The sequence below is a fragment of the Coloeus monedula genome (genome assembly GCF_965178545.1).
Source record: "Coloeus monedula genome assembly, contig: HAP1_SCAFFOLD_67, whole genome shotgun sequence".
NCBI lineage: Eukaryota > Metazoa > Chordata > Aves > Passeriformes > Corvidae > Coloeus > Coloeus monedula.
Window position 1 is genome coordinate 572,492 of NW_028120824.1, and position 27,465 is coordinate 599,956.

Below are 27,465 nucleotides of genomic sequence, written 5' to 3' on the forward strand. Positions count from 1 at the left end.
GGTGGTCTGCAGCATTGAAATCACTACTCCAACGTGACAGACACCCTTGCAGAAAGAGGTCACAGCCGAGCACTTTCAGGTGGAACCTATCTCGGCAATGCAACCCTTTTGGACACTACATGGGCATGTGCCTTTCCATTTTGTTTTGCCCCTTCTCCCCTGGGAAGGTTGGTCATCATTCAGCTTTTCAGGGGTGGTGTTTCATTTTGGTTATGTTTCAGGGCTGTTCTTTGTCTTTATTTTTAGGAAGTAAACCTGGATATCAGCAGTCAAGGTCAAGTGAGTGAGGTAAGCAGTGACCAGTGGACGCAACCAGTTATTGCTCGGGTGCCAAATTCTGGGGCAGCTCAAAGCATGCATTGTCTGAGCATCCATTTGTGTGTTTTAGGTGGCCCACTTGTATTATGCCTACAGGGGCTGAACCCCCTCATGGACCAGCTGATGGAGCCAGTTTATCACCCTTGAGCTGCCTGTCCCTGTGAGCCTTCCAGAAGTATTACAGGGCTCTGCGATGAAGCCTGTACCTTTTCTGTTTGAAGGTGCCATCTGGGCAGCCTTTGGCAATGGCTGAGGAGTTGTGGAGAGTCGGGGAGGGAGGGAGGAGCGAGGGTCTCCTCAAGTTTCAGTAATGCCACATCACCTTGTCTCCCCTTAACCCAGGGATACCCTGCGACGTCGGCCTCGGAGTGCGGCCCCAGCGTGTGAGCCGAGGACCGGGGCGTTCTCAGGAGCCGGTGAGTAGTGGAATTGTTGGGTTTTGGCTGATGTGCTGCTGAGTTCAGGCACTGATGTTTGGTTTTCTTTATTGTAGTAGACTGAGAGAGAACAGCCCTCTGAGGGCAGGAACTTCCCAGATGATGAGGTGGCCTTGTTTTGCACCTGATGAGGATTTGCATCCCTGGATATCTGAGAGCTAAGTCGAGGGCTACACCTCAGGGAGGGGGATGAGAGTGGGGTGCTGGGTCAGGACTTGGTGGGAGGGATCTTTGAATTAGCTTTGGAGATGGGGATGTCCACGAGAGGGACCCTTAGGCCACGTAAAGGCAAAGTCTCGCTGTTGATCGCAATGCTGAGGTGTGCAGGGCAGAGCAGTCCCGGTGCGTGTTGTGTCACTTGTCTATTGTGTGTTCTGTGTCTCTATTGTGGGCATCTTGTGTCACATGTCTTTTGCCTTACCCCTTTGAGGGGCTTATCAGAAATGCTGGGCATCATCCTCAGCAGCTCCTTTGCGTTCCTTGGCCCGACGCTGGTACCCTTGAACCTTTGACTTGCAAGCTCGGACATGCATCGGAATCGCATCTCTCTTTAGCACTATTGAGTCAGACACCTTTTACAGTCTTGTTCTGAGCTGTATTGACAGCTGTGCACCGCAACGATCCCTTATAACAGATTAGGACTTGGGGAGACTGTGAGGATAGGTAGAGGATTCCAACTGTACGATTCTCGGGCATCCATCTTTGCAGTGCTTGCCTAAGTCCTTCTGTTAAGGTCTTTTTCTGCCAGAGTTCTTTGAGCCTCATCGGCCTCATCTAGGTCATGTCATTGGTAATTCTTCTTGCTGAGACTTTCCTCTCTTCGTTGCATCCCCTTGTTTGTCATCTCCTGTGTCACAGGTGTCTGTGTGTTTGGCCTTGGGCTGCTTTGCCCTGCTACACAGTCTGGGTGTAGGTGTAATAGGATAAGTCCTAGGGACTTGACATTTGTAATGTAGGGATTAGTTGGACTCAAGATGGTATTTCTAGATTAACACAAGATGTCTGGAGCTGCTAAGTTACGATGCAGTACTTTGACTTTTGTCATCATTTTCTTTCAGATGCAGATGGATTGAATCTGTGGCAGAGTGCCCCATACCAGGTGAGGTGGTTCCCACAGGAAGGTCAGTCACCGTTTGTCTTTGCAGGGCAAGTGTAAATGGTGACTATGTTACAGCTTTGTTCTTCATCTTTATTTGTAGGAAGTAATGCTGAAGATCAGTGGTTGAGGTCGATGGAGCGAGGTGAGCGGTGACTGGTGGCCAGAATGAGTTGTTACTGCTTGGGTATCAGTTTCTGGTGCAGCTCTAAGCATCCATTTTTGTTTGTGCATTTTAGGTGGTCCACTGGGAAGGTGTCCTGGCCCTGGGATGCTGGAGGCCAGGTGGGTGCAAGCTTAAGCTATAGGTGTGGTGTACTTGAGTTGGAGCGGGGAGGCTGTGGTTTCAGTCTCTCAGCATGTTTTTTTGCTTTGCTTCTCTGCAGGTGCTGCTGCTGCCCTGGGCATGCCAAGGGACAGAGGCGAGCAGGTGAGTTGGCATTTAGGTGGGGCGACTGATAGGTGAGAGGTACGTGGCAGCATGCGAAGCGTGTCCCTTTTCACTTTGCGGGTATCGTCCGGGCCACCTCCGGAGTTGGATGGAGATTTGAGGTGAGCCTGGGCCAGTGGTGCAGAGGGAGCCCAGCCCGTGCATTTATTCTTCTGGAGGGCAATAGTCGCAGTTTCTGTTTTGTTGTCTTAGGTACTACAAGTAGGTGCAGAGCCTAAGTTTGGAAACGGCCGGTGAGCGATGAGCCTCAGCAGTTATGAGGGAGAGAGGCATTGTGCAAGGGGTCACTTCTGGGATGTGTCATCACAGTCTGAATTTTGTCATTATTCTCCATCTTTTGCAGCCGCCCAAGTGGGCTGTGGGCCATGTATTGACATCCACGGTGCTGAAGCGTTCTTTTCTGTTGAGGATGGATTTCGTCTGCTGGTCTTCGAAGAGCTAAGTGTGGGGACTGTTGGTTGGGAGAAGGCAAAAACCTTTGGAATCACAGGAGGCAATTTGAAGTTAGCTGAGAGGAGAGGGCTGTAGTGGGCCAGGCCCCTTGGAGGTTAAGGGAGAGAGGGTTTCTCTTCAGCATCACTCGAGCCTTTGCCGGGCCGGGCAGTTCCAACCCATCTCCATGTTCTTGTGAGCTTTGCATCATTGGATTTTGAGTCTCGATGTCATTGTCCATCTTTTCACCCGAGGAGCCTGCCTTCGGGTCTGGCACGATTGCCACGGTCTAAATTTTGCCTACTCTTCAGTGTAGCCATGCTTTTGAGCACTTTTGAGCATAGCAAGCACGTGGACATCTTGCATCTTGGCCATTTGTGGGTCGGTCATGTTTTGTGATGTCACTTCAGCCTTTGGCAGCAGAATCCTTCTCTAGGGATCCCTTTGTATCAGCTGGCAGTCGTTGCCTCCTTCTCTAGGCCTACTGCACTTCTTGAGCATCCTCTTACCAGCTTTGGCACTAACTTCTCATAAGGAGTTTACCTTTCACTGTCACGTACTACTGCTGTAGAGCCTTCTTTCCTTCGGCGTCATGGGCCTCTGGCTTATCTTGCACTAGCAATCTTGGGTCCATCAGGTAAAACTGCTGGGCAGTTTCAGTTTGTGTCTATGTTATGTGGTCTGTGTCTGTTGTCTTCAGTGTCATAGGGCTTTGTGATGTCTCAGTGCTTTACAGGCATCGTTATGGGCCATATTGGCAGCAGGAGCACTTGCATACTTTCCTGGATCGGGCTTATTCTGGCATCTTTCTGGTTTTGCTTTTTGAGACCAGAAGAAGTACACAAGGTGTTCCTATCCATCTTCCTTCTCAGTTTTGGTAGTATCTTTTTTTTCATGTGCCGTTCCCTTGGACTTCTGTATGAAGTATACTAGACCCTCCTCACTGCAGTAGTTTTGTAGCTTCTGTCGCCTCAAAGCATCCTGGTCTCAAAAATTTATCTTCTGAAGCGTTATCTCAAGTCTTCATGTCATCTTTGCTTATATTTGATGCACTGTGTGTCCATGTGCCACTTATGCTTGGAGCTGCCCTGCCCTGGCACATTCAGTCCTGGCTAGTTTGAACAGTTTTAAAACTCTCCTCTCTTGTCTATGGGCTTTTGGGTAGAAAGTTTATGGGGCTGGTGTGGGGATAACTCCTAGCTGTCAGCTACTTGCAGACTGCCTCATGCTGTCTTGCAGGTCCCTGAGGCAAATTTTGATCCCTATGGTCACTGATGCTACCAATTTTCCCAGGATCTACTGTTCCACATCAAGGAGCAGCAGATGGAAGAAGATGTTAAAGCATCTTCTTTAGGGGGGAGTGTTTCTAGTAAGGGCTGCAGTCAGTGTGTAAGCTGAAGAAGGGGTGTCTGAGAGTGTGTCTGTCTGTGTGTGTTGACTGGCTCTAACCTTATATGTGTGTTGTTTTTTGCCTTTCAGGTTCTTCAGTTCATTTTAAAATTTAGAATACGAAGAACCCAGCTGGTCCTGCCCATGCTGTGGGGTCAGTCAGAGGGACACAGGGTTCCTCTTCTCCTTTCTGCTGGGATGAACTGCCTAGGGAATACCATTTCTGACAGCCCAGTCCTACCTGTGTCCTTTGGAAAAGGGCAGAGGTGAAGAGGCGACTGCCAGAGTTCCTTGGGGATGATGGAATTGTGGTGTTTGGCTGTGCCCAGAGGGGCAGGTTGGGCATTATTTGTGTGTCTGAGGACTGGGGAGCCGAGCTCTCAGTGCATTCCCAGCTCTCCCAGGGGTGGGAGCAGGTGCAAGGCTGGGTGACAGCCTCTGGTCGGGGCAGGCCCTGGCCCCGGCACGGACACGGGGTGGTTTGGGGACACTTGGGGAGCAATGGGAGGAAAATGAGGGATGGTGCTGGGCGGAGCGATCGGCCTGTGCTCGTGTCAGCGCAGCCGTGCAGGGCACTGGGATCTGGGTAAAACTCCAGCTCTCCTGGTGTTCAGGGATGCAAGGTCTGAGGGACTGGATTTACCTAGGGCTTTTCAGGAACAAGGGGAAATGTGGTGCCAGAGCTGTGCCCTATCAGGTTGTGTTTCCATTTGGGGACAGGGAGTCTCTGGGCTGAGGTGAGATTGCTGTGTGAGTGGCAGGGAACAGGGAGCTGAGAATTGCAGGCACTGATGGAATAATTGTCTTAGGTCTGTTTGGTTTGTGTTGGTGAAAACTGGGATTTGGGCTGGAGAGGTGCTCTTGGGAACAATGGATAGAGTACATTTGCTCCATGGATGTGTCAGGAAGGACAGAGAAGGGGAGTATTTATAACCTGTTCTCAGTATTTCATGCAAATTTGGGGTGGAGCAGCAATGCAGGTGGGTGGGTTTGGCCTGGGCCTGTCAGGACTAACCACAAAGAATCCAGCAAAGCCCCTGACCCCTCAAGGCATCTGTGAAACACTTCCACAGCAACCCAAGTCAGAAATCCAGTGATTAGGGAGGTAAAATTATAGGTAATTGCATATGATCTGTGGGGAATTTCCTTTGGAATTATCAATCAAGGCAGGGCCTATCTTTCAGCTCTTTTCCTGGTGTGCAGTTTGCTCTCTGGTTTAAATGAGTTTGTGTGCTCCTGTTAACAAGCAGTGTGTTTTCACCCTGAAATTTGGGGTGATAGGCCTTCTTTAGCGTTTTTCCCACAACTGAATCATCCCTTCCATGAGTAGTCCATGTTGTTCTACACAGCTGCTTTGGCCGTGGGTCAGAGAGAGAGAAGGGAAATGACTTTTTAGGGCATTGAAATTTCTCCAGGCAGGAGTGGGAGGTCGTCTTCCCCCTCCCCAGAGCCCTGCAGGTGCATGGGAGTAGCTCAGTGCCAGCGCAGCTCTCTGAGCAATAACAACGCTTGGGAGGTTTGAGTGTTGATAGCAGCTCTCCTGTCTCCTGGTAGTAGTCCTAGGCGGAGGAGGGGAAAAAAGGAACTTGTGTTATTCATGGAAAACTTTCTGCTGTTTCTTGTGCAGTGTTTTAGATCTTTGTATGATTTACTATCCAGTGTCTGTAGGTAGAGAATGACTTATTGGAGGTAAAAATTGAGATAATCACTAATGGAAATGGTAGGGAAAACTTTTGAAGTGAACTTGAGGTGACCTGTAATGGAGAGCATGAAGATTTTGAAGTAAACTATAGCAATCAGTTGTGCACAGGTAGGGAAACCTTTGGGGGTAAAATACAAGGTCACCTCTAGGTGAGGGAATGAACACTTGTTGAGGTAAACTGAGTGAATCAGTTGTGGAAGTATTAGTAAATTCTGGGGGTGAAACTTGATGTAACCTCCATGGTAGAAAATAAATCAATCTTTTGAGGTAAAAAGGAAGTAATCAGTGTTGGAGAGGCAGGGAGATTGAGAGTAAACTTGAGTCTGTAGTCCAGAGAATGAACATACTGAAGTTAAATGGAGGTAGTAACTTGCAGACAGGGAAAAAATGTGGGGGTCAAGTCTGAGGTAATCTCTAGGGGAGACAACATTTTTGAGGTAAACTGAGGCAGTCACTAGGTGACAGGTTGGACAAGTTTTGGGGGGTAGAAATTAAAATGACCTGTTGGGCAGAGAATGGACATACTGAGGTGAATATCAGGTAATAAGTAGTGGACAAGTAGCAATAATTTTGGAGGTGAAAGCTGGGGTGATGTGTGGCAGGGAGAGCGTACATCCTGAGGTAAAGTGAGACAGTACTGGAAAGATAGTGAAATATTTCAGGGTAAAACTTGATGAAATCTCCAGGATAGAAAGAGAATATTTATAGGTCAAAAAGAGTAAATAGTTAGTGGGCAGGTAGGGAAAATACTGGGGGTAAAACCTGAGGTTATCTCTAGGGGGAGAGAATGAACATAGTGAGGTAAAAATCAGGCAATGACTAGTGAATGTTAGGGCAATTTTGGGGGGGTAAAACTGGAGCTAATCTCCAGAGTAGTGAATGAATACTTTCTTGTAAAAAAGAAGAAATCAGAAGTGCACAGACAGGGACAGCTTGGAGGGAAAATCTGAAGCAATCCCCAGGGAAGAGAATGAACAGCATGAGGTAAACTGAGGTAGTCACTTGCAGAGACACAGTGAAAATTTTGGGGATAGACACTGAGACATTCTGGAGGACAGAGAAAATTACTTTTTGGGGTAAAAATGGGATGATGGGTAGGGCAAAGCTTGTGGGAAAAACTTGAAATAATCTGTAGGAAAGAGCATGAGCATTTTGATGGAAAAATGAGATATTTATTCTTTGCTTCCCTTTGGGATAACTTAATCTGCACCCTTCCATGAGCAATTCCTTGGCTTCTCCTGGAGAAAACCCCCATGGCAGAGGCAGTGTGCAAAGGAGCCCCGAGCTGTGCTTGGAGCAGAGAGTGCTGAGAGCTGCGTGTGCCTCTGCTGCCCCAGGCTGGCAATATCCCCATGGAACAGACTGGGCAAATGGCATTAGAGGGAGCACAATCCCTTCCTGGAAGAGGTTTTCTCCTGTGCAGATCAGGCACAGGGCAGGAAGGGAACTTTGGAGATCAGCTGCTTTCCCCCAGAAAGCATCACTCACACCAGCATGGATGACATGACCTGTGCCCACTGCTCACCATGCACCTGGCCAGAATCAAGAGCAAAGGTGGGTTTGGGGGTGAGCACTTGAAATAACTTTGAAAGAGAAGCAATCACCTTTTGCTGCTTCTTTCTTTCTTGCAGATGCTGCGATTGCCTCTGGGCACATGTGCTGAGCTCTCCCTGCAGGGAACTGTCAGCCCTGAATGCCTGTGCAATAACTGCAGCTGCCCAGGCAGACACAGGAAACTATTCCACACATTAAATTGCTGTGACCCAAGGCACTCCTGGAGAGAGAGTGTAGAGAGTTACAGCACTGATCCTGCTCCCTGCTTTCCCAGTAGTGCATGAACATGATTTCATCCTGATCCTGAGAGCTCCAAGGACAGTAACAACTGAGGTGCCACTGATGCTGCCACTTTTCTGATGGGCCTGGCCCAGAACCATAGCCCAGCAGGGGTCTGTGGGAGCAGTTCAGTTCCCCCTCCCTTCCTGCACTCTGGGCAGTTCCAGGAGCCATCTGATCCCTTTCCTAGGTTGCCACCACAGCCTAAGCTCCCCCCCCCCCACTGGGCCATGATGGCATCTGCGTTCCCAGAGCCAGCGAACGGCTCCGGCCCTCGCACCACTGCTGCACATCAGGCCCAGCCAGGGGAGCTGAAATAAAGCCTGGAACTCTCAAGGGTAAACTGGCACCACAACCACAAACCTCCCTCACTTGAGAGTAAAGAGGTGTCCCTGTATTTACACACGTCCAGGAACAATACTCCTCTAGAGCAGGCGTGGATTTACTTTTTTATCAGTTGAACTGGCACTGCTGCCCCCTGATGCCATTAAATTCTCCATCCCCACAATCCCTGGTTACCCTTGGCTGTGGGGTTTTTGCTGTCCCACAGTGAGTTAGGAGGGATCTCTGGCCAGCCTTGTTTCCCAAGAGCATTCAAAATCCTAATCCTCACTTCTCTGACTACTGAATACCTTAAACGCCACTCTGCGTTGTGCAAAAAAGTGCCTTGGGCCCACTGGGAACTGCACATCTCTAACAGCTGTTCTCAGTTATTCCAACTGAGTAAAATAATTATTAAGGAAAAGAGGAACCAGTTAAACCTAACAGCTTTTGCCTGATGTTTTCCTCAGGAATGAGTTAGGAGCTCAGTAGCAAGGCCTTCAGACAGGCACAGTGTCTGATATAAACTATATCTGGGCACACATAAAAAATAGGTTATATATAAATAGATAGCTATATGCCCTAATATATAATACATATTTATATTACAGAGTTATGTAAGGCATAAATATCTGCCCTACACATAACCAAAAATATTTATCACCAACTACCTCTAAATTACCCCCTGACCCCTGATGCTAGGAATGTAACATTTTTAGGGATCCTAAAATCAAACAGATGCAGGAAAATAAACCACGATTTTATGCCATTAATTCCAAGATGTTTTCCTGGATGTGTGCTGCTGCGTCTGTTTTTCTGTAAGATCTTGTGCCTTATCCCTGAAGTGCACTCAGAATTGTCAGGATCATGAAATCCATTTGGGATTTTACTGTTGCTGCAGTATCCAGTGAGATGAGTTTTTTCAAAATTATTTCTCTTGGACCGAGCACATCTCCTCAAGTTCCTTCTCACTTTCTGCATCCTGGAAATGCAAAAAGGGAAAAGATCAATGTACAGCTCAAGTGAAACAAATAAAAAGCATCATTTCCCTTCTTTCTCTCCAACCCCAAATCAGTTTTTAAGCATATCATGGAATCCTGGAATGGTTTGGGTTGGAAGGAGTCTTGAAGCTCATCCAGTTCCACTCGCTTCCACTGGGCCAAGCTGCTCCAAGCCCCGTCCAAGCGTGAGTCTGAAAAACCCCAAACAAGTCCCAGATCTAGACAGCCCACTGGAAGAAAACCCAAAATTAATTAGAGCAGCAGAGCCTGGCTTCAGTCTGGCACTTCTCCTTGACAGCACGCAGAGCTGAACGGAGTGGTCAGGGCACACTCGAGGGCAAACTGGGAGAAATCACGGCGGGGTCTGCCCTGGGATGGAGACCCAGCGCCGTCCCGCTCGCCCCCCCTCCGGCCCCAGGGTGGGTCGGTCCCCGCAGCGCGCGCCCCTTCGGCCGGGCTCGCCCACTCTCCGTGAAGAGGGGCGGGAGAGGGGGCTAAGCAGAAGCTGCGGAGACAGGATCCCCTCATGCCGCTTCTCACCGTTGAAGTCCCCGGTGTCGGCCACCACCGTGGTGTGGTGCTTGAGCTGGTCCAGCGCCGACTCCACCTTCTGCCGCTTCACGGGGGACACCGACACGTCCGCGGCTCCGGGGTACTCGCGCGCCCAGGAGGGACGGTACGTGCCCGAAGGGCACCGGCCCGCGCGCTCCCGCCGCCCGCCGCCAATCCCAGCCTGGCTGGGCGGCAGCGGCCAATCAGGAGCGCGGACAGGAGACGGACGAGGCCGCGGGAGGGAGAGCGATTCTGATTGGCTGGTTCGTGAGGGCCGGGCGGGGGTTCGCCTTGGCGACCGTGACGCCGCCATCGTCCCCGACGGAGCGTATCGGGGGAGTCTCCTGGCCCCGAGATCTCTCGGGCCCGGAACCTCCTGTCCCCGGAGTCTCCGTGTCGCCAGAACCCCCGGCAGTCTTCCCCGCGGCCGGTACGGCGCCCGACCCGCCCCTGAGCCACCCGTCCCTCGTGGCCGCGCGGGGCCCGGGCGCGGCCGGTGCCGCAAGGTGGCGGCGGGCAGCCCCTGAGGGAGGCGGCCGTGAGGGAAGGCTCGGGGCCGCGTCGGTGGTGCCCCGCTGCAGGAGCTGAGCGCTCTGGGCTCCCTTCCCCGCCGTTGTGGCAAGGTTCGAAATGGTTTATCGAGTGCAGCTCCAGGCGCTGAGAGAGCCCTCGGCCCAGTAAGGCAGGTGTTTTGGGCTCGTGGTTCGCCTGAACTTTATTTAGGCTGTAAAAGAGGTGATCTTGTTAGTGTGGGCCCACTTGGAAATTGTACTCTCCAAAACATCTACAGAAGGAATTACCAGTTATTTCAGCTGGGTAATTTAATTGTTAAGGAAAAGAGAAGACAAACTTTTGCTTCTGGAAACAGGATGGCTCTTGGCTGGAAATGTTGGAGAATCCGTGTAACAGGCTCCTAGTCATGGGGTTATGCTGTTCCCTCTTTCTGTATGGTTCCACTTGGGACAGCTGCCACAGTCGTTCCCCTTCCAGAGAGGCAAGAATGTGCTTTTGTGCAGCCTTCTCATGCTTTGCCCCTATTCTTAAGACACAGCTATCCAGGCCGTAACATCCTTCCTGTTGAATGTCAGTCCCCAAACCCAAAAGGAAATGTGTGGTTTCAGACATTCTGCTGAGTTTCTGAGACTCTCAGTGACAAAGCATTATGAAAACCCAGTGAAAGAGACGGAGATGGAGTTATAACTTAACTATTTTAATAAATCTTGTACAGTGCATGGTTATATCATTGTCTCCTTCGCTCAGTTACATCAATGTACAGTACTTTATAGCAGTGTCTGCAGGCAGTACAAACAGAACAGACGCACAGCTCAGTCGCGTGGAAATTTGTAAAAGTGGCCTCTGCAATAAGGTCTACTGAGCTATTTGTTTTAGGAAGTGCTCCTGTGGCTCCCGGCTTTACAGAGCTGTCATGTACACTCCTGTTAAAATCCCAGATAACCGTAATTCCCTGTGATTTGCTTTCCTCTACACCCCAGGACTAGAAGATGGTGTGTTTCCTAGCTCAACATTCGTTTTTATTTTCATTTTAGAAACTTTTTCGCCTCCCGTGCTTGCCATCCTGCCTCCCATCTCCACCCTAATCCGGAGCCAGGGCTTCTCAGGAGGATTGTCCTCTTCATCCCTCCCTGACAAGGTGAGTGCCCTTCTCAGATCCTAGCAGGGCTGTGACTAAACCCAGGATCCTCCCCTGCCTGCACCCTAATTCTGCTGGTGAGAGCAGTGTCCTGTTTCAAATGAAGAAAACAGATTATCCATTGGAGACGCTTAAGAATGAAGCCAAAACTAAGGTGCACTGGTGTTCTCAGTTTTAGACATGAGCTCCCCAGATGCTGTTTTAAAGCTTTTTCCATTAAATGTGCAATGACAGGCACAAATTTGGACCAAGACTCAGCATGTGCTGAGAGAGAAAACCCAGCTGTCCCTGGGCTGTGGGCAGCTCTGGAGCTCTGTGTGCTTCACTGCTTTGCAATCAGATTGGTCTGTCAGTCAAACAGAGCTAGAAATGCAATGTGCCAAACTTGCTGTGGACAGGAACTACGCTGCTTGCTTGAGTTTTGAAATGGTGAGTAAATTTTGGAAGCATAATCACTTAATTCTGCTTCTAGGGAGAGGGATTTTCCTCACCCCTATTTACAGATTGCTATATACAAATGCACATAACTTTATGAAGGAAAACGGGAAGTAAAGAGCAACACCCTGTGCTAAATTAGAGGGGTTTTTTTCTTGTGGCCATTTAATTTGTGTTAAACCTGCCTTTCCCAGTGTGCTTTGGGGTTTCAGCTCTTTGGGAATCATTTCAGCTGACTTTTTGCAGTGAAAACGTGAAGATGGGGACAAGTGACCAACACCCTGGGAAGGGCTGTGGGTGTGCCTGGGTCGGGAGCAAACGGTCAGGGCTTATCTTCTCCTGGTTTGAGGCCCGGTTTGGCAACACCACCACAACATTCCAGTGCAGGATCCGTGCCCCAGGGAAGGGCTGCACAGCTGCCCCGAGCCCCAGCCTCTGCATCAGCAGCGGTGGGCGGGTGGAACTCACCTATTTCCAGATTCAAATCCCTTTGTTTGTCACTCCTGCTCATTTCTAGGCACTGAAAGCTCATTTCAGCTGTTCAGAGATAGCACTAGCTGGTCCATGGATTTAAGGAAGCAGCCAGACTTTGGGAATGTGTGTTGCCATTCTAGCCTTGTCCAACGAGGGGGCACAGGGGGACAGGACAAGGACAGGCAGTTGTCACCGGCCCTGTGCTCGTGGGCTGCAGGGGACACCTGCACTGAGGAGGAAATGGAAATGGAAATAGAAAGGGTTAGGTTGCCCAGAGAGGTCATGACTCACCATTCCTGGAAGTGTCCGAGGCCAGGTTGGACAAGATTTGGAACAACTTGGGCTTGTGACAGGCATTCCTGCCCATGGCAGGGGGGTGGAATGGGATGAGCTTTAATGTCCTTTCCTTAAACCCAAACCACTGCAGGGTTCTAAAGCCTTATTCCTCTGGTCCAGGCTCCAAGCCTTGAGGCTGGCCTCTCTTGTGCTGTGTGCCACGCCTGCTCTGCCAGGGGAGAGTGGGGAGCAGGGGACAGCCCTCGGAGAAAAGCTTTGGGGGTCTTTTTTTGCTTGAAGCCAGCCCTTGTACATCCAGCCCCGTGTGAATCCTGCTCTGATCGCATGCACGGAAAATTTCAGTATAAAATATATAGTTATAAAAAAAATACTTCATGCAAAATTAAAACACCTTTCCCAGTGGGACATGGTCTTATTGTCAACCCTTCCCAACAGTGTTCAAGGAATTGTCACTCTGATGGCAGCTGGACCCCAAGGGGAGCTCTGCTGCATCTGGCCTGGGCCAGGAATCATTGCTTTCATTCCCTTTTTTTCTGCACTACTTAGGGCTAAGAGCTGAAATAAAGCAGAGAGACTTTAATTTGCAGAATCAATCCTTTCCTGGCGGCGCTTCGTGATTTCTTGGAGCTCCGACTCCCCTCTGCTTTTCTGGAATGGAAACAAAACAGGCAGTTTGGATTTGAACTTCAAGCTGCAGTTAAGTGACAGTATTTAATTAATGCTGTAAAAGTAGAGCTAGTTTCAAAGAGATAAGTGATATCAGTAAAAAGCAGATTAATTAGTGGAAACAGGGGGATCTTACAGATTTGCTCAAAAGACACTTCGGAATTTTTACGTGTGTTTTATTGCTGGTGTAGGTTTGGTTGCATTTTTTTTCCCCACAATTGTATTTTTTAAAATGCCTGTTTAATGAGCTATCTGACGCTGCTGGTACAGCCCCCATTCCAGCAGGAATTATCCAGAAAAATGCTTACCTCCAGCTGGTTTTTCTCCACTGTGATCTTGCTGTAGACTCTGTTTCCCTCATCACCGCACACCTTCTTCAGCTCCTCTCTGTTGAGGGAGAAGAGCTGAGCTCCGGTGAGGATGCCCAGGTGTTCCACGGTCCTGGGGAGACACAAAGTAGGGAGGTGACGATTGTGCTGCACGTGGCCTCGTGCCAGAGGTGAGGAGTTGGAGATGGGAGGCCAGGAGCTGCAGTGGGACCATATCACGGGGCCCTGGGGCTGTTCCAAGGTGGCAGCTGCAATTCCAGTAGCATTTCAGGCCTTGGATTTAGTTAGTTAACTGTTTATCTCCAAGAAAATATTTATACCAGAGAAAGGGAGTGACTTTGGGCTCTGAACATTCTGGTTATAGAGCCTGGATTGAACAGGGTTGAAATCTAATTTGCAACACAGGCTCTGTAAGTAAATCCAAGTGGCTTGTCCCAGGTGAGATGGTGCCGGTGGCCTCCCCCGCTCCTTCTCCAGGGAAGGACGAGCATTGCACGTGGCAATAGGGCAAATCTTACTCTTTGCTGAATGACTTGGCCTCCAGCCAGGCTTTGACTTCTTCAGTGCTGGATTCAAAGGTGAGGGGCACGAAAACTTGCTGAGGCTTTTCCACTTTGAAATTCCTGTGGGGAGGCTGAATTTTATTGTTTGTGATCTTCTTTAGCAGCTCGTCGTTCAGCTCATCCGTTTGGTGAATAAGTTCTGTAGAAACAAGTAGGGAATGAAAGCAAGTCTTCAGTCAAAAATGCCATTAAATGTTTGTGGGGAAACTGTAAGGCAAATGGGGATGTGGCTCAACATTCTTATTTAAATTCAGCCCAGAAAAGTGATTCCCATTTTCCTGTGCCCCTGTGTTGCCATTTATTTTGCTCCCATCACCCCTTGGCTGTTGCCTGATGTGGAAGCACAGTTCTGTGAGAATCTACAATTGGAGGTTTGGAATTGAGACCTTTTCAGTCCTCTCTGCTGCTTCTAGTCACTAATTTGCTGATCGCAGAGCTCCAGGTTTTGCTCCGCAACAGAACAGAAGCGGCAGGAAGCACAAACTGGGAATGAGCAACACACTCATGATGGGATGAGCTTGAAGGTCCCTTCCAGCCCAGGGCATCCTGTGCTTCTGTGAAAACTCCAGTGACTCTTCATCCAGTATCGCTTTCCCCATGAAACTCCTGAAGACTGTGGAGAATAACTCAGTGATACGAACAGATTTGTGTCCTTGTATTGTGGGGCTTCCTGTCGTCCCAGAAGGGCTCCTGCTTCCAGGAGTGGACAGGGTGGGATAAGGGGTGAGGTGAGCAGGGCCCCTGATCTCTCTCCTGCTCTGTGAGCCCCACAGCACGTGCAGGGTGAGGGAGTGATGCGGATCTCCTGTTTGGCCGGGAATTCTGTGGAACCACATGAAGGAAGCTGCCAGGCGGGCACTGTGTGTGTGCCGGGAGATGAGCAAAAGGAAGTGAGAGAAAGGGATTGACCTGAGCTGTTCCTTAGACACACTTAAACATTTTGGAAGAGAAAGGAAACTCTCTCCTTGGGAGGAGGAGGAGGAAGTTAGAACTGGAGGAAGGAGGCATGGGGTGATCACTTATTGCCCTGCTCGGCCCGGGCCGCCCGAGAGCCCCGGAGGTGTCACAAGCCCCAGGGCTGCTCTCTTGGCTCTTGTCCTGCCTGGAATGGCCTCCAGACACAGTGCTGCTCCATTGCTGTGATCAGTAAAAGGTGCAGGGGAGCCCCTTGGGCAGGTCTGGTCCCCCGAGCGCCCAAACCCAGGGGAGCCCAGAGTGGGACACACACGTGCGTTCTTTGGCGTCCTGTGCAGAGTGGCGCGACAACATCTCAGTGCCCCACTTATCCCCGGCGTAGCTGGCAGGCAGCTTGTGGGTTGGGCTGGATGGGCCATAGCCCCTGGGGCTCAGGTCTCCTTTGTACCTCTGGTTAGACTGGTTAGAAAGGGAAAGAAAAGTAAGAATTTTTTTTGGTCGTTTTTAATTTTCTTAAGCTTTCTGCCTCACACCCACGGAGGGACAAACTGCCGTGTTCTCCTTGTGCTGATGTGGGGCTGGGGAGACCTCAGGTGGAGCTGCATGGAAGAAGTTAATTTCTGGGAATGAAGAACCCAAAGCAAAGTCTGAAGTTTGCGCAAGGGAATTCCTAGTTGTGCCAAACGTGTTCGATCTCATTGGAAGGCAGAGCCTCACTGCTCCGTAGCTGGGATGTGAAGCGGGACCACTGCCAAGGGCCTGGAGCGGACTGGAAAGTTTTTTGACGTTTTGATTAAACTAGCAGGGATTTATCCAGAAGCCTGCTGGGCCGCCTTAGGCTTTGCCCAAACGCTGCAATACCAAAATGGGGAAGCAATTCCATGCTTCCCTAGGGTGTTTAGAACACTCCAGCTCCACATTTCTGCAGTGCAAGTTGCAGTATTCAGTTAAATCTCACTTAGATGGTGTTTCCATCTGCCTCCACTCCAGTAACGTGTTCCTGGTGCTGAACTGAACTGGCTGAGGGAAGTGTCCATCTTTAATTTAACCCCCAAGAAAAATCTTGATGTGGAAAAATATGGAAAGCAGGAGGCTGGTGCACAAATAGGAAGGATAGGCCTTATTTGGGAAGACGATCGTAGCAAAATGTGAATTTTATCATAGGAGACTCAGGAATCTCCTGGCTTTGTCTACTTCTGAAGGTCTGTCCTGATTGGTGCATAGTATCCTAAGAAATCAGGGAGGTCTAATGACAACATTATTCCCAGAGGCAGATTGTGCCCTGCAGCTGATACCAGTCAGGTATTACCTGACTACAGACCTGTTTGAGCTCTTCCAGTTTCACCACATCCAGGATATTGTACGGAACATAACCGGCCTGCCCACTCCGGTTGAGCAACTTCCACCACTGCTTATTATCTTCCAACACCTGAGAGAGGGACAAAAATAAATCTGCTGTGGGAAAATGGGATTTCAGGCATAAACAACCAGGATATAGCGGGGCCGAACCATCCGAAAGGTGAAGTTGCCAGAAGGACATCACTGAGGCCAGGAGCTCTAATCAGATCTGTTGCTCTCAGATGCAATCCAGGACTGAAACTTCTCCTGGAAAGCATCAGAATTTATCGTAAGGATGAACAGGAGAGCACCTCTGCGTGCTGAAGAACTCATAGTTCCTACATAATGTCCCTGTTTCTCCAGACCTTTTTTTCCTAATGACTGAGTTTCTGATGTCTTTTTGCATTAAAATAAATAATTAAATAAATAAAAAGCCACATTTTGCAGAGAAACCTTTTCCTCAGGTCACAGATCAGTGTCAGCCCAAGTCACGTCCCACCTTGTCCAGCTGCCAACAGTGCTGCAGTAAGAGAAAGGTTATGAGAAAGGTGCTTTTCAGAGAAAACAAATCCTCGTGGAGGAGGAAGTGGTGATAAGGAACCGACCCAGCGGGGGATGAGCAGGGCTCTAGAGCGAGTTGTTGTCCTCCCTCCTCACTGTGGTTAAAATGGGACCGATGTCTTTGAGCTGAGGAAATGACACGACACAGCACAGGCAGCCTGCTCCAGCTTTGGGTTTGAGCAAAGCTTTGTGTCACTGCTGAGATACCACCAGGGAAAATGGAGTTGGTGCTTGTTGCTATCCCGAGCTCTCTCCTGCCCCTGGGGGACACACCTTTTCCAGGAGCGGTCACGTACCTCCAGGATTTCATCCTTCAGCACCGAGAGCTCACTGGCGTTTCGCGCGGTGAAATCGTAGCGGATTTTGGCAAATCTCTTGGGCACAGCCACCCCCTGGGCCTCGAAATTCCTGCAGAAGAGAAGTGGCCTGAAGTTCATTAACCTGAGCTAGACTGTTGGAAGGACTCTGTGTGGAAGCTGGAATTGTATTAGAGGATCATCATAAACTAAAAATATATGTGACAATGTGGCCAGATTGCAATGAATCTAAAGACAGGACAGGGTTGGCTCGAGCTCACAGAGCTGCTGCCTCCAGTGTAAACTAACCGCCTCGTGAAAGCAAATGATTTTTCACAGACATTATTCAAATAAAAGGGGAAAGGGGAAAAAAAAACCCAACCAAGAAAAAAGGAAGGTTCCCATTAGCAAAAAAAGCCTACATGAAAAAGTGAGGTTGTGAGCTATGGCCGAAGGGCTGAGTTTGGTGCTGATTCTCAATCAATTCAGCAAATGACAGTGCATTGATGCAACTGTTTTTTTAGTCAAATTTAGTCCTGATTCTTCACAGTAATTTGCCTCAAGAAAATGAGCCCCATATCCTTTGGTGAGTTCCCTGTTGGCTGAGGCCCAGACCTTCAGGCCGTGACTTCTCAACATACTTGCAGTGAGACTGGCTCCCTCTTAATTGCTTCTTTTTGAAGTATGGTTTGTCACTATCATCCTGCTGAAGATGAACAGGGCTGGTGTCTCATCTTCATATATTCTTCCCCCTCCTCCCCTCTCCTTCTTTTCCCCTTTTTCACCTCTAAATAAATTTCTTCAAGGCGATTTAACCCTGGGATAGTCTAATCCACTTTAGTCCTTCGTGGTCCACCCTCAGATAGATGTGTTGGCACAGAAGAAGTAAGGGTGTTCTCTTAGGATCTGATACTGTAATAAAGGGAAGAGAAAGATGAAACAGGCATTTCATGTTTGTCTGTTTTCTCTCCATGTCGTTTCGTGAACATGTACTCACACTTGGCCAAGAGTAGTGCATTCAGACACTGCATATGAGTGTTGAAGAGGGGACTGAGAAGGAAGAAGCTTAGTGTTCTGCAATAGGAATTATGCTTTGGGGATTTTACGAATTGTTTCCCTCTTTTTCACCATCATGCTCTTCTTGCACACTTCCTTGTCTTTTGCTATTGAGCGAAAGTCTGGAGGCTCAGAAAGCCCAAGTTTCATCTGAGAAAGATTTCCTGTGTCAGAGAGAACGGAAGGGATTCTGTTTCCATCCTTTCATGCCAGGAAGGATGAACTGCCTGTATCAGGAGGTGCCAAATTGGTTCTGGGTGCTGCTGTAGCTCACAGAATTGCAAGACCCAGTGCTGCAGGAGTTCAAATAACAGACCGGTGGAAAGGCTCAGGGGCCACAAGCTGTGCTGCATCTCTCATGGACTTGCAAGGAACCTCTCCTTTGGTGTCTGTGCAAGTGCTGGCTGATGTGGGCACTAGGATTGCTCTTTTAATCAGGCAGCTCCAGTACCTTTCAGAAAAGAATTTTCATGGCACATCATGAGCCATTAATCTCTTGACTAACCATAACATTTCCTTACTCCTTGGTTTTACAGCATTACTCAAACACTGACATTTGTCATTTCACCAGCCATCTCCCTTGACCTCTAGCATCAGGCACTTGCAGGGGGAAGGATCTGGTCTCACAAATATTTTCATACTCTGATCTCTGTGATTTATTAACCATGAAGTTTTGCCTTCAGAACTCAAGATGCCATTTCAAATAATTTCATGTGCAAAAGTCGAGTTATTGGGCAAAAGGGATCCTTGATAGCTGGGTACAAAGGACAGCAGGACTGCTGTTGCTGTTTTCTTTTCAACTACTGTGCTTGCTGTGTGACCTTGAGGAAATAGGTTCGCTGCAGCTTTATGGTTCCGTTTTTGCATAGGGAAAATAAGGGCAGTGATAATTGCTTTCAGTTGTAAAACACTTTTAAGATTTATGGAATATGAATGATTCTTACTAAGTGAAAAGTGTTGCAAAGCTGGCTTAGTTGCACACTGTGCTAACAAAATCCCATATCAGCCTATTGACCCCAGCCTGAAACACTCATTAAAGTTTATAGGACATTTTGGTGGATGAGTTGAGGCAGTTGTTCTGCTGGAAATATCATACTGAAAGCACTTTTAAATCCATCATCCGCTTTGACTTTTTTCTCTATTAAAACTAAACACAACTGCTTGCTCTTTCCAGTTTTCTTAGTTTAGTTTTTGATGGGTAAGTACTCACTGTTAACTCAGCTTGTACCCCCATGGCATCTGAGACATTACAGTTCATTCTAGTCACAGCATAAACACACAATAGCTGTTGTACTGAGACAAAAAGAGTTATAAAACATGTAAGATATCCAATGGACTGGTATTAACTATCAAGTTGCATGGTCACTTTTGAATGTCAAATGTTCTTTTTATGGATACTGCATTAATTTAATTTGTGCTTAAACGTTAGCTAGGCTAGACATTGGTGTCTGAAAAGTTTACATATTTTTCCAATGTCAAAATGTGTAAATTTAGTATTAAAGAAACAAAACATATTTACTTGTACTAGAGGAAAAATACTTTCGTAGCAAAGAAATTAACTGAGGTGCTCTTTAGAAATAGGTCTGGCTTGCTTACAGAATTGTTGCTTATGCAGTAAAGCAGATCTACAGATGTTTTCTTTTTTTCTTCCAGATAAAACTTGGATTGTTTGAAAAGTGGGGAGATATTTCACCATAGTACAAAAGAAGATACAGAAGAGGAGAGCAGAATGAGAGCTTTGCAAGTGCCACATGCCTGCAGCCTGCTGTCTTTAGCGATGCTGTTCCTTCCAGTCACTGGAACGTCAAAACAAAATATCCCAAGACTGAAGCTTTCCTATAAAGGTAAACTTTTCAGTAGTTTTTCTGATTCTGGCACTTTGGTTTCGATGTGATACTGCCAGCAGTTCTTTTTGTATTACTAACCAGGAAATACATAATAGAAGCCTTAAAGATGGATGAATTCTGCCTCGGGGCAGTATTAAAATCTGGGTTTTTTGTTGTGTCGGGGCACATGTTTCTGAAGTATAAATGTCTTTTAAAAGTATTATTTCTGTTTGCTCCAAGAGGATGTTAACAGACTATACATAAATTAGAGGGGAGTGGTCCTTGAAAGGCTCTGAGGTGCATTGGAGACATTCCTGTGTGGCTGGTGCGGATGATGTGACACATGGAGGACATTCACACCTTCCTACAGCATCAGAGAAAGTTGAGAGCGCTGACTCAAGTGTTTCAAGGGGACTGACATTTATTTTTGTAATAATTCTTTTTCTATCACTAAGTGGGTATGTTAAACTCTTCATATGTGGTTTTCTTTCTCCTTGCCTCTTTGGATCACAAAAGCGTGATTCTCTGCAGAATTTCTTAGTCTTGTGTGTAGTTCTTGTTAAGAATGGTACCGTCTGAGGGATTTCAACACAGACATATTTATGTATTAATGGCCAATTTTTTAAAGAAGGTGGATTTCTTTTTGCTTTGCATGTACAGTACACCTCCACAGGCACAGAGATGTGTCACTGACACTTCCTTCTTTAGTGAAAACAAATGCTCTCCAGTTAGTTATGTTTCAGCTATGTCAGCCCCTTGCCCTTAGGGGAGCTATTTCTGCTCTGTTTTTCAAACTTATGTCTTCCTATGCATTGCAGAGTTACACTCAGGATGGTGTGATGGGACAGGCTGTAGAGCCTTCATCGGGGCTTATGATATGTTTATCATGAGTTTAACACCCAGAGAAATGTATTGAGTAAGCAGAATGACATGCTATTTATTTACAAGCTTCTCTTTTGCTAGATTTGCATGCCACTGTGCATGCTATTCCACTGTGTATATAAATGTGTTTGGATGTGTTTGTGCGAGAGAGACAGAGGAAGCAAGATCAAGGGATCTTGACAACATTTTTATAAATTCAGGGAACAGTTGCACTCCCTGAAGCCAATGCATACAGAAACTGAAAGAGCTGACATGAGTTATGAAAGTTAGCAGTAAAACCCTCCTGACATACAGCCGGCCTTCTCACAGCTAGGCCTTTTGAGCTAATTCCCAAAAGCAGCATATACCATATGGCCATGGCATTTACTGTGGATTTGACACTCACGATTAGTGAATTCCTCTCAACTTCAAAAGCAGATAGCCTTTGGCAAAATCCTGATGGATGCCTTTGGCAGGTAAAGAGGGGGAGAAAGAAAAATTAGTGAGGTCAACACAGGGGAAAAAAAATGGCTGAAATCTTAGTTTAAAATAGTGGCAGAGACCTGCTGGGAACAGTTGGGAAAATGCCTGAGCTCGTTTAAAAAGACAGTGAGCAGATGATTGATATTTAGGCCCTGACCCAAACTTTTCTTAGCAACTTTATAAACCTTTCAGTTTGGCTTGAGGGATACCGTTTCCTGTCCAAACTTATTCACCTATATCCCTGTAGGGGGGGAAAATCAACAACAGATACAGATGCAAAACAGCACATAAATCTTAGTTTTGAGAGCTGTGATGGAACTGAAAAGTCAGAAGAAAGAGAATTACCAGAATTTATTGTGCCTTGTCTTACTTTCTTGGGGGGTTGGAAGGTGTATATTTTTCCACATGGAACAAGAAATAATTTAATGCTGTTTTTTCACATTTATGTATTGTAAATGATTCCAGTATGGCTTATCATAATTAAACTATATTTTGCGTGTTGACAACAGAATATCAGATGTACTGAATATTTAATATAGTTGTGAGAATTAAGTCCACCTTCCTCCTCCCAAATCTTTCAGACAAAACAATTCCAAGGTTTCTGAGAATAAGATGTAGGAGAAATGAACTGTTTTGCCAGTTCTCATAAAATTGTTAGTCATGTCACTGACAAGTCCTGGCATCTCTGTTCTTTGGAATTCATACTTGAACTCTCATGAAGAGGAGAATACAGGGCTCTTTTCCTTCTTTATGGAAAACAGATGAGAACTGGCCACATCAGGCAGTTCCAAAAACCTGGTCACATGTGTCTTTGAAGGGAAGGTTTCATCTCCTTTTAGGTGCAATGTGCTTATGGCATAGCTCCATCTTCCCAGAAGAGCTGAGCATTTGCTGGGGCAGGAGAGCTGGAAGTAAGCGGGACTTTGCTCTGCAGTTACTGAAGCTTCCAGTTGCATCAATCAGTGCTGGATGGAGGAAGAGGGAGAGGGTAGGGTGGTTAAAGATGTGTCTATAACTGCAGGAGTGCTTCAATAAACCACAGCATGTCAAAGCTCCTTTGTGTTCAAACAGCAATTGAAATTTTAGACCTTCTCTGAATGGCAGTTACAGGTTTCCTTCTTCTCAAGGTTGTCATCTTAACGAATGGGAATCTGTGCAGGAAATGTTAAGATATTCCAGTGAGTGATGTTGGGATCAATGTAAAGTCATACAATGGATTTCCTTTATTGTTTGTCCCAGTCTAAAGATGTGTTCTAAAAAATTGTGCATGTATAAAACTAAAACTACACACAAATCAATTAAAATATGTTGTAGTACAGAATCAAAGTCATATATTTTCCACCTGTGTTAACCGAATACACTATGATCTTTAATCACATATCTCATCCTTTCACATTTTCCCTGATCCATTAGTTGAAAAATTCTCTTATTCACTCAGACTTAACGTTTAGATACTCGTTCATGTCATTACTATCCCAGAAATTGTCACTCCTCTTGTGATGTTTTTAGGGTGCTCTCACTCCATATACCTTACTTATTCTGTGTATCTTAGATACTTCTACAAGATTGAGGTGCTTTTACTACTACAGCTTTACTATTAGGAGAAGGTAACAAACTGTCTTCTAATAGAAGATTATGATCTTTAGAAAACCAGGGGATGATTTTGAGTAATATTCCATATTTTGACTCTCTTTGCCCAGTACTGCTTTCAGTCTAAGACCAACAGTGTGTATTTATCACTCATTTTCATGTATCTGGAGATAACCTGTGACCTTCATCCAAACTGCAGAACTCCACAAGCACAGAAGTGATATTCAGCTTCCCTAAGCAGCACGTCCTTGTTGTCTGCTGCCTCATTTAACATCCTCATTCCAACCTCTAGAGCAGATGCAGAAGGTTTTCATATACCAGTCTAATTCATTAATGTCATTTTCAGGACAGCATCAGTTCTGTTACTAAAGAATGGAAGGCTCAGTGTCCTAATTCATGTATGTTTAATTCATACAGTGTAGACAGTCTTGTTTCTGTTAGATCTTCTGAGTAATAATTTTTCCTAATTCATTGGGAGGTCCTTCCATAAATATCGTGTGTGTGTCTTTTTAGATTTTACTTCATAGGGAGAAGTAAAGAATAGCCAGACCAGAAGGTTGATTGCCTTCTGAGAAAAAGAAGAAAAAAAAGCAAATTTTTCTCAATTTGTGGCTATCCTAAAATTTTCCTGCCGAAAGAGAGAATCCTAATTGCAAATTTAACCCTATTGATTTGATTTACTTGGCTGCTTTTCATGGACATTTTAGTAAGTGTAGTCTGTGTTCTCAGTGAATGCATTTATATTACAAAAGTGTGCACCCTAGTTTCTTGGCTGGGGGGCATGCCCTAGCCCAGATTTGGACATTGTCACCAGTGACATCCACAAACATCTATCATTCCCGTGTGGGAATGTGGCCATTCCCCAGAGCAAGCCATGCTTACTGTGACAGCGGTGACTTGGTCAGAGGACCAGGAATCCTGCATTGTGACACAGTACAGAGGAATAAGCAGGACTGAAGGCAACGTTTGGCTTTTAAAGCAGGATTTACTTAGCACTGTTAAAAACGACTGTGGTAGTAATTTACATCTAATAAACAAAAGCATTATTCTCAGCTGATTTGTTTTTCTCCATATAGAATGAATTAAGATGCAGTCTCATTCTCACTGAAGTCATGGCAAGAGTTTTTCCACTGAAGTAAATTGAAGCAAGATCAAATTCACGCTCCTCACTTTTTTCATCTTACCTAAATAAACTAAAGACAGGTAGTTCTTTCTCCTCTGCTGAAGGATGACAGTGCTAAATCATCAGCTCCACATGGAAATTAGCCATGTTTAAGGATTGTTTAGTTTCACGCAGTGTTTTGCGCACAGGATTTTCTTCCCCCAGAGTGATCCATTCTTAAAACATGGTGAAAAAGCAAACAGAGAACATTTTGGTGCCAGGAATTCTTTTGAAAATTTGACTGGGTGAGTGCATTTCCTTAATGTTCAAAAATTATCCTTTGACCATGCTATTTAACAGTGTCAAGCATTCTGTTCTCTATATTGTTTTTGCTTTAAACCTGTTTCATTTTAGAACTGATGAGATGCTTAACTGTTGCATCAGAGCAGTTAGTTTGTTCAGTTTCAGTACAGCTGGCTTATTTCTATGTCATGCATCATTTAATTATACATATAGAACATAGTTAAAATTGTACAGCTCCATGAGCCTCACTTAAACTGTCTGTGGCACTGCAGTAATCCCAGTACCCTGACGGGGTGTTGCACAGCTGTGACTGGTTGGAATGTGGTAAACTGGTGATGTGTAAGAGAGCCTAGAAGTGAGCTTGCATTTTGCAGCTGTGCTTGCTCTACTGGAAGAGGAAGTTAAACCAGAAAAAAACTGCTCTTGTGGCAATATCAGCATCTGTAAATCTGAATGCTTAATGAAAATCAAGGAAAATGTGCTGAGTGAGGAAGTGGTGCTTTTCCCTTGTTTGTCATTTAATTAATTTTTGGTGGTTTGTTATTTCTCAGAAAAATCTATCTCAGATTCCTCTGTGGAAAAACATGAAGTGTTTATGTGAGAGTGAAGATCCTAGTATTGGATGATTGTCTAGATATGCAAAAGACTTTGCCTGTTTTGTCTCAAAAATGCTTTCTGGAGGCAGTGATCATTGACACTTAAAATGTACCCTAGCTTGGGGTACATTTGGATGGATGGGCACTGCTGTCCATGTGTATATGCTGTCGACTGAGTATAAACTTGAAGGCATTTATTACATCTTAGTAATGGGAAAAGCAGCAAATTTCTTACAGACATTTTTTTTCCTTTTTTAAGCTAGTGAACTTGAAGGTCAGATTCAACTATATGTTGCATTTTCTGTCATATAATTATCATATCTATAATGTCCTGAAGAGCAGCCTCCAGTCAGTGACATCAACAGTTACACAGCAGTTGAACTAAGAATAACCTTGGAGAACTGACCCATGTCAACCTCTTATGAGTGTAAACTCTAGTTCACAACAGTTTCTGTTTTTTCATGATCACAGAAGGGCCTCAGTTGGATAAAAGAAGAATTGTGTTCAAAAAATACAAAACTATTCTGCTGAATGTTCACTTTACTGTATCTCAGAAGAGGAGAGGAAACAAAACTGAAAGAGTAATACTTAATAAAGTATTTTTGCTCCCTTATAAAAAGAAGGACAGGACAACATCAAAAACAGCTTCCCTAGAAGAATGCAGGGAAGATACATGATAAGTGGCATCAGCTTGGAAGAGGGATCAAAACTCTTTCTTTGATTGCTTTTACTAATGACATCTGTTTAAGCAAATCCAATTCGGAGCAGTTTCAGGAATCCCAAACTTGTTCTCTTTCTGAGCACTATTTGGAGGGCATGATCTGCCTGACATCAGTGTCTGTCTAGCAGTGGACATCTGTGGTCACTATGCAGGTGCTCGATTCACATCCTGTTTCCTTTTCCTCCCTCCCCATTTCTGCAGTTCCATTTGTAGGTGAGTTCCCCAAAGAAGAGCTGAGGAACATAGGGGATGACTCTTCCGTACTCACAGTCCTTTGGAGATAAATACACAGAGATAGCAGAAAGAGTCAGAATTTCCTTTAATAAACCAGCGCAATATCAGACAGGAAGGGCCAGGAAGTGCTCCAAGAGCTAGAGCATTACACAGACGGGCTGGGAGGGCTGGGAATGTTCAGCCTGGAGAAGAGGAGGCTCTGGAGAGCCCTTAGAGCCTTTTCCAGTGCCTAAAGGCGCCCCAAGAGAGCTGGAGAGGGACTTGAAGAGCCTGGAGTGAAAGGACAAGGAGGAATGGCTTCCCGCTGCCAGAGGGTGGGTTTAGATGGGATATTGGGAAGAAATCCTTCCCTGTGAAGGTGCTGAGGCCCTGGCACAGGTTGCCCAGAGAAGCTGTGGCTGCCCCTGGATCCCTGGCAGTGTCCAAGGCCAGGCTGGACAGAGCTTGAAGCAACCTGGGATAGTGAAAGGTGTCTCTGGCCATGGCAGGGGGTTGGAACGGGATAATCTTTAAGGTCCCTTCCCACCCAATCCCTTCTGTGATTCCATGATTCCAGCATCTCTACACACATGGAGAGCCAAAGCGCAGTGCAGCATCTTTGGCACCTGATCCTTAAGGTCACTTTGCTGGGCTGATGTTGGGAAACAAGACCTATGGATGGACTGATGAAGTCAGTCAATATTTTTGCCTCCTGCGGTGGAAAACACCTGCGATTCCTTTCCTTGCAGAGCTGCTGGGGGTTAAACAGCAGACAGTGCTTATGGGAATAACCCCTCAGCTGATCTTTGTCTTCCCTTGGTGGTTATTAACAGTGGCAGGGAGTTGTCTCCAGGATGCCCAAACGTCCCAGTGTCACTGTACGTGTCCGTGTGCGTTCATGAGGTTCCGAGGCGGGAGCCAAAGCTCCGGGCGTGCGGATCCATCACCTATTTCCATGTGGAGTGATGTTCTGTTTGAAGGCATCCCCGACCTGTGTCTGCTCAGCCGTCTGGCCACGCTTGAGTGAGGAGTTCCAGTAAGGATATCCATTGGCTGAGGAGAGCTGGAAAGGCAGACATGGAGTCAGTGTTACCAGGAAAGGGGAAAGCTGATCGGAGAAAAGGAGAGGGATAGTGGTAGATGAGTCATGGTCTGGCAGATTTTGGTCAAGGTGTTCTCCAGGGAAGCCTGTGTCCCTGGAGCTCAGTTACGCTGTAGGGTGCTGTTGCCTTGGATTGGGAGAGGCTCATTATTGCTGCCCTTTTCCAGCCTCATTTGCTTTCTGTATTTAACTGGGGCAACCAGATCCAACTGAGTTTTGAGCCAACTACTTGTTGCACGCCACCACTACCCCTGCAGCTCCATTTCTCTGGAAAAGGGGGAGGGAGAGTGAAGAGACAGGGACACAGGACTAACCTCCTCTTGCAAGTGTCCAATGTCTATTTCCCAGGGAGCTCCACGGAAGATTTCTGTGGGTGGTTCCCAGCCGTTGTGGAATTTGGGGATGTAGGTGGGGATGTTCGTGTCTCGGGGCCACTCGGCTCTAGGACAGAAAGTGGGAATATGAGGTGACATTCACGAAGAATGTGTCTTTCAGGGCATCCCCTGAAAGAAGGAGCAGGAGCATCAGGGAATCCAAGCATCCCGTCTGCGTGGG

At 46.7% G+C, this 27,465-nt stretch overlaps 1 pseudogene across 1 annotated transcript in view; it reads right to left on the minus strand.

The window, feature by feature from the left end:
• Positions 1 to 12,965: 12,965 nt before the first annotated feature.
• The window catches only part of LOC309585541 (epidermal growth factor receptor kinase substrate 8-like protein 2), a 76,346-nt pseudogene continuing 61,846 nt past the window's right edge, over positions 12,966 to 27,465 (minus strand). The window contains exons 4-11 of the transcript in view: positions 27,225 to 27,351; positions 26,756 to 26,871; positions 17,058 to 17,169; positions 16,172 to 16,291; positions 15,174 to 15,321; positions 13,903 to 14,086; positions 13,364 to 13,496; positions 12,966 to 13,037 (exon numbers count right to left, since the gene is read on the minus strand). The product of the transcript in view is annotated as an epidermal growth factor receptor kinase substrate 8-like protein 2 (transcript). The remainder of the gene's footprint in view (positions 13,038 to 13,363; positions 13,497 to 13,902; positions 14,087 to 15,173; positions 15,322 to 16,171; positions 16,292 to 17,057; positions 17,170 to 26,755; positions 26,872 to 27,224; positions 27,352 to 27,465) is intronic.